A 15,455-nucleotide genomic window follows, 5' to 3' on the forward strand; every position below is an offset into this window, starting at 1 on the left:
GGCACGTGAGTTCATAATCATGTTTCATTGACACCAATTTGACAAATGTGTGTGAAAAATAACATCGAGATACTTGACATAAGCATTGTGATACAAGACACAAACATTGCACTTTTTTGTGTTGCTGATGTATTCTGCAGATATTTTACAATATTGTGACATTTGACGAGCATCATAGATACGAAAAATAATTAATTTGGGGCTGTGTTGTGTCTTACAATATGGTACACCTATCGAAATTTGGATGTTGTTAACACTGCAAGTATCTGTTGGTGACAGTAAGCATCTGAGGAATAAATCAGCAGTTGACTTTATTTCATGTTTGCCAGGATTTGCAGAATAGTATTTAAAGTAAAATTCATCTTTAGTAGCTGATTCATTACTAAAATTTGTAAGCAAATGTCGGTTTAGTTATTTATAGAGAATATATTATATACTCCCTCTAGTAATCCACTACAAATTATATATAGTTTCCAATGAAACGTACTGATGCGACTTGTCAGACAGTCTAGAATAGGAATTTTTTTGTCAGCAATGAAAGCATAGTTGACAACATTTTCAGCTACCTAGCAAACATGTTTTCAGGGTTCCTATTCCAAATATTATGTACTTACTCCAGTCTAAAAGTCCTAGAAGTTTGTAACGGGAATTTCTGAACACTCTGCATGTGTTTTTGTATTTTCAGTGGAGTAACGCGCAACTGTACACGTATTCGAAAGTATTTCTTCATGAATAAGTTGTAGCTTATGTCACTGAATCAGTGAGATTGGCTGTCTTCACATTTATTTCACAGTAACTCATATCTCTAGGTAATTTACAAATGTGTGGAACGCAAAAATATAGCAACTGTTTCGTTAATTAAGTAGAAAAATAGTTAAGAACCATCAATATCCTTACGATGGATGTGAGTGACTGCTTTCTCACTGCTTGGAGAGCTATACTCCGTTCATCATAAGACTAAACCTCATGTAAACATTACACTATACATTCTTCCGCGTTTGCTGGAACCTCACTGGATTTCGTTTCTCATGGAGCGGAAGCCAAGCTGTCTCGAGTACAGTCAAATACGATAATGAGGATGCGACAACGGTGTGCGTTACGCGTATATCGACTCAGCGATGATACGGGAGAACAGGTTTACCGCTACATTTAGCTAGGACAACATTGGCCAGGCAAGTGATTCCACTAACCTGCAGTGATGTGAAGAGCTGCAGTAAAGACGTAAAAAGAGACCGGAGAAACAATAGAGCTTTGGGTAACATTTAATTTTTAAACGAAAGGAAATAATACATGACAAAACTCAGGCGATGCGTTTCTTAGGTGACCGGACGGGAAACGTAGCATGGTCTTGGTCTTAGCTAACATAGTATTCTAATTAAAAAAGAGAGTGATGAAAATTCCTGACTTTGACAAGGGTAATTTTTTTGCATGAGCTATGTGTCGGGTAGAAGCGCACTGCTGATTTCACATGTAGCTAAATACTGAAGCCACTGAAGGTACTGCAGTCAGTTATCTGGTAGTCCCTGAACTCCTTCCATATTGGACTCCAAGGAGTACGGTACATTTCAGTACTGCTACGTTGGTAACGAGGCGATCAGCAACAGAATCCTAACCACCAAAAATTCCACATTTCCTCCTCCTCTTTTCTGACGTGCTGCTCTGCATTTCGTGACGTGTGACAAAGCTTCATGTATTAGTTCCAGGACGTTTGACAGCTTAAACGTCTTGTTTTTTTTTCGAGTCAAATCCCTTACCTTGGCTCCACATGAAATCTATTGGGTTCAGATTGCAGAGCTATGCAGCATTTGTACAGTGTGCTCGACTCCACGAAAATTGTTTTCCGTGTTTCTAAGACGCTTATCAGTCCGGCTCGTGTGAGACCACATCTATCCTATAAAACATTTTAAATAAAGAGTATTTAATTTTTCATTTTTCTCCAAAAAATTTAATTGTGCAATATTTTCTTAACTTCAACACTCTTTAACAATCTTCTATAAGATATCGATAATTAAGAATGTAAATTTGCAATTTTAAGTAGAATTTTGCATCTGATATGTAGTCGAAAACTGGAAGACGAGCTTTTTTGTTGAAAATGATGGTTAAGTATAAGTAACATATATTTGATGAATTTCATATTTAAATGATTTAGGTACTGAAACCGAATAAAAAGAATTATAGACTATAACGAGTTTCCAACCTCCGCCAACCAGCACACAAGAATATCAGTCTACGACGCTATCGTTGCGCCACAAAGACAACTAAAATACTCTATATACCCGTCTTGTCAGAGATGGTAGCGGGACTCGGCTGTTCGATACAGGATGTCAAAGCAAACCCCTTTCAGCCGTCTAGTTTCCAGACTTATTTTATTTGGCTACCAGTTTCGGCGGTTAATTACTCCATCGTCAGGCCCCTGACTAACATGTGGGAAGATTCCACCTCGGTCAAAACAGGGGCCAGAATTCTGTATTGTAGATTTCTGCTTCCTATAGCGATCACTTATGATGGTTGACGTGATCGCTATAGCAAGCCGAAATTTACTAATACCGAAGATTACTGGCCCCTGTTTTGACCAGAACCGAGGTGGAATCCTCCTTCACGTCGGTCAGGCACCTGAAGATGGCGTAGTAAATCGCAGAGACTGGTAGCCAAATAAAATAAATTTGGAAACTAAAGGGCTGAAAGGTGTTTGACTTGACATCTCCAACTAAAATACGTTTTCTTATACACTATGTGATCAAAAGTATACGGACACCTCCAAAAACATACGGTTTTCGTATTAGGTGCATTGTGCTGCCACTTGTTGCCAGGTACTCCATATCAGCGACCTCAGTAGTCATTAGACATCGTGAGAGAGCAGAATGGGGCCCTCCGCGGAAGTCACGGACTTTGAACGTGGTCAGGTAATTGGGTGTCACTTGTGTCATACGTCTGTACGCGAGATTTCCACACTCCTAAACATCCCTACGTCCACTGTTTCCAATCTGATAGTGAAGTGGAAACGTGAAGGGACATGTACAGCACAAAAGTGTACAGGCCGACCTCGTCTGTTGATTGACAGAGACCGCCGACAGTTGAAGAGGGTCGTAATGTGTAATAGGCGGACATCTATCCAGACCATCACACTGGAGTTCCAGACTCCCTCAGGATCCACCGCAAGTACTATGACAGTTAGGCAGGTGGTGAGGAAACTTGGATTTCATGGTCGAGCGGCTGCTCATAAGACACACATTACGCCAGTAAATGTCAAACGACGCCTTGCTTGGTGTAAGGAGGGTAAACATTGGACGATTCAACAGTGGAAAAACTTTGTGTGGAGTGACGAATCACGGTACACAATGTGGCGATCCGATGGCAGGGTGTATGTATGGCGAATGCCCGGTGAACGTCATCTGCCAACGTGTGTAGTGCCAACAGTAAAATTCGGAGGCGGTGGTGTTATGATGTGGTCGTATTTCTCATGGAGGGGGCTTGCACCCCTTGTTGTTTCGCCTGGCACTATCAGAGCACAGGCCTACATTGATGGTTTAAGCTCCTTCTTGCTTCCTGCTGTTGAAGAGCAATTCGGGGATGGCGATTGCATCTTTCAACACGATCAAGCACCTGCTCATAATGCACGACCTATGGCGGAGTGGTTACATGACAATAACATCCCTGTAATGGACTGGCCTGCACGGGGTCCTGACATGAATCGTATAGAACACCTTTGGGATGTTTTGGAACGCCGACTTTTTGCCAGGCCTCACCGACCGATATTGATACCTCTCCTCAGTGCAGCACTCCGTGAAGAACGGGCTGCCATTCCCCAAGAAACCTTCCAGCACCTGATTGAACGTATGCCTGCGAGAGCGGAAGCTGTCATCAAGGCTAAGGGTGGGCCAACACCATATTGAATTCCAGCATTACCGGTGAAGGGCGCCACGAACTTGTAAGTTATTTTCAGCCAGGTGTCCGGATACGTTTGAGCACATAGTGTATTTATTACATACTGTTTCTTGAAAACTGTCAGAACTGGTTTTTCTCTGTAATCTTCTGAAAAACATTAAGAACAAATTTTTTCTCGCCTAACCATCTTCCACGCGAGTGTTTTATTAGGAAGCAGGAGACAGTGCCATCCATTTCCACAGCGCGTATTAACAGTGATACAATTAAGTCACAAATAGCGATTACGGCAACTGTGCCTTTACGCGATTTTTGAAATAGAAATTATGTAGCTAAGGTGTGATTAAGGAAAACATTGATGGCTGTTTCGAGAATGAAATTTTTCATTCTGCAGCGGAGTTGTGCGCTGATTTTGAAACTTCCTGGCAGATTAAAACTGTGTGCCGGACCGAGACTCGAACTCAGGTCCCGGGAACTGTGCCTGTGTGCCGGACCGAGAGTCGAACTCGGGTCCCAAGTTCGAGTCTCGATCCGCCACACAGGTTTAATCTTCCAGGAAGTTTCAAAATCAGCGCAAATTCCGGTGCAGGAGTGAAAATTTCATTCTGGAAACATCCCCCAGGCTGTGGCCAAGCCATATCTCCGCAATATCCTTTCTTCCAGTAATGCTGGTCCTGGAAGTATCACAGAAGAACTTCTGTGAAGTTTGGAAGGTAGGAGACGAGGTACTGGCAGAAGTAAAATTGTGAGGACGGGTCTGGAGTCGAGCTTGGCTAGCTCAGTTGGTAGAGCACTTGCCAGCGAAAGGCAAAGTTCCCGAGTTCGAGTCTCGGTCCGGCACAGAGTTTCAATCTTCCACGAATTTTCATTGATGGCTGTTGCTGCATTAGAATGTCTTAAAGGTACTTTTACAGTGATATCTGATACATAAGTTGGACCTACTTCCAAGAGCGGGACAAAAACTGTGGTTGCTGACCCTATCACCGCGTTTGTGTTTGTTTACATCAGGTTTATTGTTATGATGAACGCAGCATAGTGTCGCTCGAGCTGTCAAAAGAGTAACAACGTTTTCACAGTCTCACCACTGTATGTGTTAGACTGTGATGCAATGGTTTGGAAAAAACGATATTTTGTCTATGGAGTGCGTGATTCATTGTTTTGTATTTTTTTTGTTCTGTTTAAGACGCAATGACATGTTTATGACACAGTCATAACCGGTTTCGGCCGTACAATGACCGTCTTCAGATTGTAAAGGTGGCATACACATGCGTTGTCAAAAACAAAAGAAAAAAAGTACTGTGATGCAAGCGAGTGTAACCATAGAGTAAATATCTCTGGAGTGAGGATTCACATGCGCAGAACAGATTTTGTGTTGTCAACATACATTGCTGGCCTGGTCACGTGATCTCTGGACGTCGTGTGTTTGTCCGTTTAGCGCCCTGTATATTTAGAATGTCACTACATCCCTAATACAGACGGATTGTTTTCGTACATGACGTGGATTATTTATATACGTTGCGCAGACATTTTAACAGTATCCATTTGATACCGAGAATAAACCAGCTACGTAACTTTTAAGGGCAAGTGATATTATATCCTGCTTCTTTGTGATAGGTGTCACAGTTCATATGCACTCGATTTTTGATAGTTTTCGGTATGATACGGCACTTTATAGTATTACCGAGCCTGACGTACATTTATGCAGTGATAGTCTTGGAAAACGACTTGACAGTACGCTAGTACTTTTGCAAGTGTCCGAAAAACACCGAATTTGACACACATTAGCGATTACATCGCCGCTAATTCGTCCTTTTTTCTGGCATTTCTGCGTATTTATTTTCTTGTTTTTGCGACCTAAAGCACAATTTTTCTTACTAGTGACACTTTGAAGTATTTATTTAACGCATTTTACGTACTTGCTCCCAGTTTATTAAATAAATAGTAGACTGAGTAATCTATATACATAATCGACAAGTCACTGATAAATGCATGGAGGATAATATTTGCTGAAACAACTAACCATTCCCTTTCCTGTTTCACTAGCAAATTTACGAGAGGAAGCAATTGTTTGTAAGCTTTTGTACGGACCGTAATATGTATTATATAATCATAAAATCGTACAAAAATACGCCTACTGAAACAAGCCTTAATTATAATGCGTCTCGAAATTTTTAAACATGTACAGTGTCACTTACTAATATTATAACTATAAGTAGAGCTACATGGGAACAAATGGCAGGAATGGGGGAAAGAAATACAGTAGAAGAAGAATGGTTAGCTTTGAGGGATGAAGTAGTGAAGGCAGCAGAGGGTCAAGTAGGTAAAAAGGCGAGGGCTAGTAGAAATCCTTGGGTAACAGAAGAAATATTGAATTTCATTGATGAAAGGAGAAAATATAAAAATGCAGTAAATGAAGCAGGCAAAACGGAATACAAACGTCTCAAAAATGAGATCGACAGGAAGTGCAAAATGGCTAAGCACGGATGGCTAGAGGATAAATGTAAGAATGCAGAGGCTTATCTCACTAGGGGTAAGACAGATACTGACTACAGGAAAATTATAGAGACCTTTGGAGAAAAGAGAACCACTTCTACGAATATCAAGAGCTCAGATGGAAACCCAGTTCTAAGCAAAGAAGGGAAAGCAGAAAGGTGGAAGGAGTATATAGAGGGCCAATACAAGGGCGATGTACTTGAGGACAATATTATGGAAATGGAAGAGGATGTAGATGAAGATGAAATGGGAGATATGATACTGCGTGAAGAGTTTGACAGAGCACTCAAAGACCTGAGTCGAAACAAGGCCCCAGGAGTAGACAACATTCTAATAGAACTACTGATGGCCTTGGGAGAGCCAGTCCTGACAAAACTCTACCATCTGGTGAGCAAGATGTATGAGACGGGCGAAATACCCCGAGATTTCAAGAAGAATATAATAATTCCAATCCCAAAGAAAGCAGGTGTTGACAGATGTGAAAACTACCGAACTATCAGTTTAATAAGTCACGGCTGCAAAATACTAACACGAATTCTTTACAGACGAATGGAAAAACCAGTAGAAGCCGACCTTGGGGAAGATCAGTTTGGATTCCGTAGAAATATTGGAACACGTGAGGCAATACTGAGCCTACGGCGTATCTTTGAAGCTAGATTAAGGAAAGGCAAACCTACGTTTCTAGCATTTGTAGACTTAGAGAAAGCTTTTGACAATGTTGACTGGAATACTCTCTTTCAAATTCTGAAGGTGGCAGGGGTAAAATACAGGGAGCGAAAGGCTATTTACAATTTGTATAGAAACCAAATGACAGTTATAAGAGTCGAGGGTCATGAAAGGGAAGCAGTGGTTGGGAAGGGAGTGAGACAGGGTTGTAGCCTCTCCCCAATGTTATTCAATCTGTATATTGAGCAAGCAGTGAAGGAAACAAGAGAAAAATTCGGAGTAGGTATTAAAATCCATGCAGAAGAAATAAAAACTTTGAGGTTCGCCGATGACATTGTAATTCTGTCAGAGAAAGCAAAGGACTTGGAAGAGCAGTTGAACGGAATGGATAGTGTCTTGAACGGAGGATATAAGATGAACGTCAACAAATGCAAAACGAGGATAATGGAATGTAGTCGAATTAAGTCGGGTGATGCTGAGGGAATTAGATTAGGAAATGAGACGCTTAAAGTAGTAAAGGAGTTTTGCTATTTGGTGGAAGTAGAGAGGATATAAAATGTAGACTGGCAATGGCAAGGAAAGCGTTTCTGAAGAAGAGAAATTTGTTAACATCGAGTATAGATTTAAGTGTCAGGAAGTCGTTTCTGAAAGTATTTGTATGGAGTGTAGCCATGGACGATAAATAGTTTGGACAAGAAGAGAATAGAAGCTTTCGAAATGTGGTGCTACAGAAGAATGCTGAAGATTAGATGGGTAGATCACATAACTAATGAACCGAGCGAGGTGGCGCAGTGGTTAGCACACTGGACTCGCATTCGGGAGGACGACGGTTCAATCCCGCGTCCGGCCATCCTGATTTAGGTTTTCCGTGATTTCCCTAAATCGCTCCAGGCAAATGCCGGGATGGTTCCTTTGAAAGGGCACGGCCGACTTCCTTCCCCATCCTTCCCTAATCCGATGAGACCGATGACCTCGCTGTCTGGTCTCCTTTCCCAAACAGCCCAGCCAACATAACTAATGAGGAGGTGTTGAATAGGATTGGGGAGAAGAGAAGTTTGTGGCACAACTTGACTACAAGAAGGGATCGGTTGGTAGGACATGTTCTGAGGCATCAAGGGATCATCAATTTAGTACTGGAGGGCAGCGTGGAGGGTAAAAATAGTAGAGGGAGACCAAGAGATGAATACACCAAGCAGATTCAGAAGGATGTAGATTGCAGTAGGTACTGGGAGATGAAGAAGCTTGCGCAGGATAGAGTAACATGGAGAGCTGCATCAAACCAGTCTCAGGACTGAAGACCACAACAACAACAACGGTATGTACCCATGAAAAGTTACTGTCCCTCCTTTCGCATATTTTTGTTTGCATCCGTAGCAACAACAGTAATTCACCGTCGCTATTACACTATAAACAAACGGTGAAACGCAACAAAAACTCTTGATATTATAAACTTCAAACGCTGCAGAAAGCACACACGCACAGCGAAGTCCCGAAAACACGTGACAGTCCAGGTTTAATGTTGACAACATGCGCAGAACGCAATGCGCACTCCAGAGATATTTACTCTATGAGTGTAACGCAGACTACAAGTGTCGGTGGTGTGTGTGCTCGCAGGCGGCTGACGTACGCGGCGGCGGCGCAGCAGGCGTGCTGGCGGCTGAGCGGCCCGCTGGTGTGCGCGCTGACGCCGCTGCTGGCGCGCGAGGCGGTGCCCGGCTACTCGACGCAGGAGGCGGCGTTCGCGGCCGCCGTGCCCGCCTTCGGCCGCCTCTGCGCGCTCGTCGCGGCGCCCTGCTGTGCGCGCCTCGCGCCGCCCACCGCCGCCTACCTGACTGGCGTCTCGGGACTGCTCACCGCCGCAGGACTCTACGGTGAGTGGCGCTCCCCACAGCTGTTCGCCGCTCTGGCGATCGGCCCTATGAGCTGAGGCGGCCGAGAAAGACAAGCCTCCAAATACAGGCTGGGCAGAATGAAAACTCACAAAAAAAAAATCAAGTCTTTACAAGCTCACTTTCAATTTTCCACTTGAACATTTAATTATGTACTATAAACGACACAAACTACGTACACTGACGCACCCAAACATGATAACCACTGCTCACCACGACGTTGGATGCTGCCTGGCGGCGTTGCAGACATGTCACGCGATAGAAAAAGAATGTAAGAGGAGCAGACTCGGACAGGGTGTCACCCTAGCTGGATGTGGGATGCAAGTGGGTAAATCCATTGAGACAAGCGACTTCGACAAAGGGCAGATTATTATTACACAGAACCTGTGAACAAGTAACTCGAAAACGGTGAAGCTGGCCGAATGTTCGCGTGCTACTGTCGTGAGCATCTAGGAAAAGAGGTAGGACAGAGTAAACTATCTCCCGGGTTCGATTACCGGCGGGGTTAGGGATTTTCTCTGCCTCGTGATGACTGGGTGTTGTGTGATGTCCTTAGGTTAGATAGGTTTAAGCAGTTCTAAGTTCTAGGGGACTGATGGCCATAGATGTTAAGTCCCGTAGTGCTCAGAGCCATTTGAACCATTTTTAGTAAACTATCAATAGGTGCTAAATGGTTGGACATCCACGACTCTTCACAGAACATGGGGTTCGTAGGTTTGTCTGCCCTGTAAAGTAGCATAAATGGTGATCTGTGGCATCTCTTCAAGACAGCACAATGCTGGTACACGCACAACTATTTCAGAGCACACCGTTCATCGTACATTGTTGAACAAGACACTCCGCAGCAGACCATCATTACATGTTCACAAGTTCACCCAGCGATATGTTCCATTACGATTTCAGTGGGCACTGAACCATCACGGTTCGACTATTGATCAATGGAAACGTGTCGGCTCTTCAGGTGAACCACATGTTTCTGCGCTAGGTCGATGGCCGTCTCCACAAACGCCGTTATCGAGGCGAACGGCGGTTCGAAAGTGCAGAGCGCCACGGACGAAGGCTGGTGAAAGCAGTATTATACGGGACTTGTGGTAGTAATTGAAGACACGCTGACAGCTGCAAACCACGTGCATCCCTTCGTTCTTGATGTCCACTTCCGCGGTCATGTTGCCTTTCAGTAATTTAATTGTCCGTGTCTCGGATCCAGAACCGTGCTCCAGTGGTTTGAGGCGCATTATACTGAACTCACGTTGATGTCTCGGCGACCAAATTCGCCTAGTGTAGATCCTATGGTACCCATCTGAGTCGCTTTCGGACACCATCACCGCGTACGTAACTCAGTGGCCTGTTGTTAAGTCGAATAACATGACCTGCGAATAGACAACTAATGCCACATATCTCCACAAACCTACCAACAAATTGCCGGATCCCTGTCACGCAGAATCACTAATGTGTTTCGTTCCAAAGAGCGTCGAACAAGCTATTGAGCAGGATGTCATAATGTTTTAGCCCATCCGTGTATTATAAAAGGGTATGTAAGTGTGTATGTATGTACGTTCCATATCTCCTACTAAACCACTTGATCGATTTCAATCATACTTGGTACATGAATCACTTACTGCCTAGAAAGAACCACTTTCTTTTTTTATTCTCGAGTCAGAAACATACAGGCACATGTTCATACATTTTACACAGCTATGATTAAATTCCTTTTGACCAAAACCTGGTCACTTTCAGTGCATTTTCTGTTGCTCGTTGAAGATCATCTTCTGTACAGGAGACTAGACACAGTCGACACCGAAGCATGTGCCGAACTGTCTGCTCTTCTCCACAGTCACACCGAATATCATATGTATCAGTGTATCCCCATCTTGCCAAGTTAACTTTTGATCTTCCAACTCCGGATCTCAGTCTATTGAGGGACTTCAAAGTTGTCCATTCCACGTCATGACCTGAAGATAAAGCTTCAACAACTCTTTTCCAACCAGGAGGAAGGTAGGTCGTAGCCCTCCATAGTTGGAACCTAGTTTTTTCAGCAGTGGTTCTAAGTTCCTTCAATGTCCTAAGGAAACCCTCCCATGACTTCAGTCGTTGCGGATGCGGTTCATGACCATACAGAGGATGGATAGTTTCCTGTTCCACTGCCTTTCTTTCCCTGTTCGCAGCTATCTCTCTTCGAACAGGTGGTGGTGCTATTTCTGCGAGGTGGTAAAGCCATTCGACTGGAGTGGATTTCAGGCAACCTGTTATAATTCTGCAGATTTTGTTGAGAGCTACATCCACCTGTTTGGCGTTAGTTGAATTATACCCAACAGGACAGGCAAACTCTGCCGCAGAATAGCATAGAACCATTGCAGATGTTCGGATTGTTTGAGGTTGACTATCCCACTGTGATCCGGCCAGTTTCCGTAGGAGATTGTTCCTGATGGAAACTTTCGACTCGCATTTCATGCAGTGCCTTTTGAAAGTGAGAGATCCATCAAGTGTCACTCCTAGATATTTTGGAGCGTCGTAGCATTCCAGTTCGACCCTCGACCATTTTATTTTCAACTTGCGAGTGGCTTCCTTGTTTCTCAAATGAAAAGCACACACTTGGGTCTTTGAAGGGTTTGATTTAAGCTGGTTTGTGTTGTAGTATCTGGATAGACCTTCGACGGCATTCGTGAGTTTGTTCTCTACGGATTCAAAATCTGTACTCTGCGTCGCTAGAGCGAGGTCGTCAGCATATAAGAAGCTCCTGGTGTTTGGGGCTATGGGTTGGTCGTTCGTGTATATATTAAACGGAATTGGAGCCAAAACACTTCCTTGCGGGAGGTCATTCTTCTGTAGCCTCCATCGACTACGCTGTCCTTGAAAGTCGACGAAGAACGTGCGATGCTGCAGAAGGGAGGCGATGAGTCTGGTTGGACCTAAATCTTTAGTCAGATTGTAGGCCTTGAATAGTGGTAGCTGGTGGTTGACCGCATCATACGCTGTTGCGAAGTCGACAAATGCTACTCTTGTCACCTGCAAGGATAAGAACAATCTACTTCTCAAAGGGAGCTCACAACATGCAAACAGCCACACTACATTCATCCAGTATTTGAGAACGGTGCTCTTATTTACTTGCAATCAACTTTACACATAATTTATCATCTTTATGAGCCTTTTTCTTACTCAACTCTCCCCTCCCCCCACACAAAATGATGAAACAAAAAATTTACTTGCTTGCTTTATTTTTGCTGTTCATGCAGTAAAATTACCGCATCAGTGATGAACTTTTAATTTATTACTTCTTTACTAATAACTCTATTCGCAACACATTTAGAAGACAGTCTCCACATATACCACTGGATTTACTTCCTAAGTTATGTCATCGCACAATACATACTTAAACAGATATGACGTCATAAACATTGAGCTGCGTGAATACGAAACTGCAGGGCGACATTCGACAGTGGAGTAGGAAATGCACAAAGAAAGGAAAGATGAGGAGATGAACAGGAAGATGAGGGAGGAGTAGGTGATCAGAGCGACAGGAAGGAGAAAACGGCGGAGAAAGTGAAGAGGAGATGGTTAGAGAAAGGAAATACGAGGAAATGAGCAGAGAGAGAAGAGAGAGAGAGAGAGAGAGAGAGAGAGAGAGAGAGAGAGAGAGAGAGAGCGAGTGGGAGGAAATGGACACAGAGAGGTGGAGAAGGAGATGGACAGAGGGGGTAGGAGCAGATAGACAAAGAGAGCAGGGGGTTGCAGATGGAGGGGGAAGGAGCAGATAGACAGAGAGGGCAGAGAAGCAAATGCACAGAGAGGGCGGAGAAACAGATGGACAGAGAAGGCGAAGAAGCAGATGGACAGAGAGAGGGGCAAGACGAGTTAACAGACTGGTGGTGAAAGAGGTTGTCAGACAGATGGAGGAGAAGGATATGGACAGAGAGAGAGGGGAGGCGGAGGCACACAGAGATATAATTAATTGGAATAAATACAAATCTGGGCAACGCCAGGTACTCAGCTAGTTTCTTAACAAAAATTTAGTGTGTTTCAATGCCATGACCATGCGAATGTAAGCACAAGTCCCAATTTTTCGATATGGCGTTGTGATTTTTAGGTCTGATTCTCTTTGCTATTACCATCAGTGGTAATATGTTTGTGGTAAAGTCCCCTTTTCGATGTTCAGTGTTCGTGGACAGCTTTGTAATACTTTGCTCCTCCTCTAGCCTTGAAACAACTACTCGTCAGTTGCAACTGACAATACGACGGTTGGAGAAGTGGGCAGATAGCGCAGGTTTTTGATTTTCCTCAGAGGAATATGTTTCTGTTAATTTTAATCGTGCCTGTCGCCCTTTTAACCTGCCTATAATTAAACTGAAGGACACTGTTCTCAATTTTAAAAGTTCAGTAAGGTTTCTGGGTCTCACATTTGATGATCAACTGACATGGTTACCACTTCTCAACAATATTAAAACCCAAGATTTAAAGGCATTGAATATTTTAAAATACCTCGACCACAGGTCATGGGGGGCAGATGGAACATGTCGGCTCCAATTTTAAAAGTGATCCCATTTTGACCATGGATGCACGGTTTGCAGTTCGGTTAGGCTATCTTATCTTAAGGATCGCTCCTTGATATTCACCATGAGGGGATTCGACCAGACGGAGCATATAAAACTTTGTGTTCAGCCTTACGGCAGGTCTTGTCATGGGGGAAGCCTCGTCAGAGAGATCCACCGCATGAGCGTCTAGGGAAGTGATTCCAGTGGTGGTTTCCCGTTGCCTTCCACTGATGATGATGAAATGATAATGAGGACAGTACAACACCCAGTCCCTGAGCGGAGAAAATCTCCGACCCAGCGGGGAATCGAACCCGAGCCCCTTGGCGTAAAAAACCACCGCACTGACCATCAGCTGTCGGGGCGGACAGGATCATATAGGACAAGTCCGGTTCCTAGCCTCTCATTTTGAGCTGGTAAACCACCACTCACATCCAGTGGCTGGTTCTCATGCTGTGTCATGTATGCACCCACTCCCCACCCCACAGTTGCCGGCACTTCACTCCGTTCCATCCCTTCCAATGTAGCTACTATTCAGATATACACTCCTGGAAATTGAAATAAGAACACCGTGAATTCATTGTCCCAGGAAGGGGAAACTTTATTGACACATTCCTGGGGTCAGATACATCACATGATCACACTGACAGAACCACAGGCACATAGACACAGGCAACAGAGCATGCACAATGTCGGCACTAGTACAGTGTATATCCACCTTTCGCAGCAATGCAGGCTGCTATTCTCCCATGGAGACGATCGTAGAGATGCTGGATGTAGTCCTGTGGAACGGCTTGCCATGCCATTTCCACCTGGCGCCTCAGTTGGACCAGCGTTCGTGCTGGACGTGCAGACCGCGTGAGACGTCGCTTCATCCAGTCCCAAACATGCTCAATGGTGGGCAGATCCGGAGATCTTGCTGGCCAGGGTAGTTGACTTACACCTTCTAGAGCACGTTGGGTGGCACGGGATACATGCGGACGTGCATTGTCCTGTTGGAACAGCAAGTTCCCTTGCCGGTCTAGGAATGGTAGAACGATGGGTTCGATGACGGTTTGGATGTACCGTGCACTATTCAGTGTCCCCTCGACGATCACCAGTGGTGTACGGCCAGTGTAGGAGATCGCTCCCCACACCATGATGCCGGGTGTTGGCCCTGTGTGCCTCGGTCGTATGCAGTCCTGATTGTGGCGCTCACCTGCACGGCGCCAAACACGCATACGACCATCATTGGCACCAAGGCAGAAGCGACTCTCATCGCTGAAGGAGACACGTCTCCATTCGTCCCTCCATTCACGCCTGTCGCAACACCACTGGAGGCGGGCTGCACGATGTTGGGGCGTGAGCGGAAGACGGCCTAACGGTGTGCGGGACCGTAGCCCAGCTTCATGGAGACGGTTGCGAATGGTCCTCGCCGATACCCCAGGAGCAACAGTGTCCCTAATTTGCTGGGAAGTGGCGGTGCGGTCCCCTACGGCACTGCGTAGGATCCTACGGTCTTGTCGTGCATCCGTGCGTCGCTGCGGTCCGGTCCCAGGTCGACGGGCACGAGCACCTTCTGCCGACCACTGGCGACAACATCGATGTACTGTGGAGACCTCACGCCCCACGTGTTGAGCAATTCGGCGGTACGTCCACCCGGCCTCCCGCATGCCCACTATACGCCCTCGCTCAAAGTCCGTCAACTGCACATACGGTTCACGTCCACGCTGTCGCGGCAGCTACCAGTGTTAAAGACTGCGATGGAGCTCCGTATGCCACGGCAAACTGGCTGACACTGACGGCGGCGGTGCACAAATGCTGCGCAGCTAGCGCCATTGGACGGCCAACACCGCGGTTCCTGGTGTGTCCGCTGTGCCGTGCGTGTGATCATTGCTTGTACAGCCCTCTCGCAGTGTCCGGAGCAAGTATGGTGGGTCTGACACACCGGTGTCAATGTGTTCTTTTTTCCATTTCCAGGAGTGTAGTCCACGAGCAGTGAAGGCATTCGAGATTCGCA

General features: G+C 45.1%; 1 long non-coding RNA gene across 1 annotated transcript in view; it reads left to right on the plus strand.

Annotated features, from left to right (window-relative positions):
• The first annotated feature begins 8,793 nt into the window (after positions 1–8,793).
• LOC124789657 overlaps positions 8,794–15,455 on the plus strand; it is a 45,329-nt gene continuing 38,667 nt past the window's right edge. The window contains exon 1 of the long non-coding RNA XR_007016149.1: positions 8,794–8,912. This is a non-coding gene — a long non-coding RNA (uncharacterized LOC124789657). The remainder of the gene's footprint in view (positions 8,913–15,455) is intronic.

The sequence above is a fragment of the Schistocerca piceifrons genome, chromosome 3, assembly GCF_021461385.2.
Source record: "Schistocerca piceifrons isolate TAMUIC-IGC-003096 chromosome 3, iqSchPice1.1, whole genome shotgun sequence".
In the NCBI taxonomy this organism is placed as follows: Eukaryota; Metazoa; Arthropoda; class Insecta; order Orthoptera; family Acrididae; genus Schistocerca; species Schistocerca piceifrons.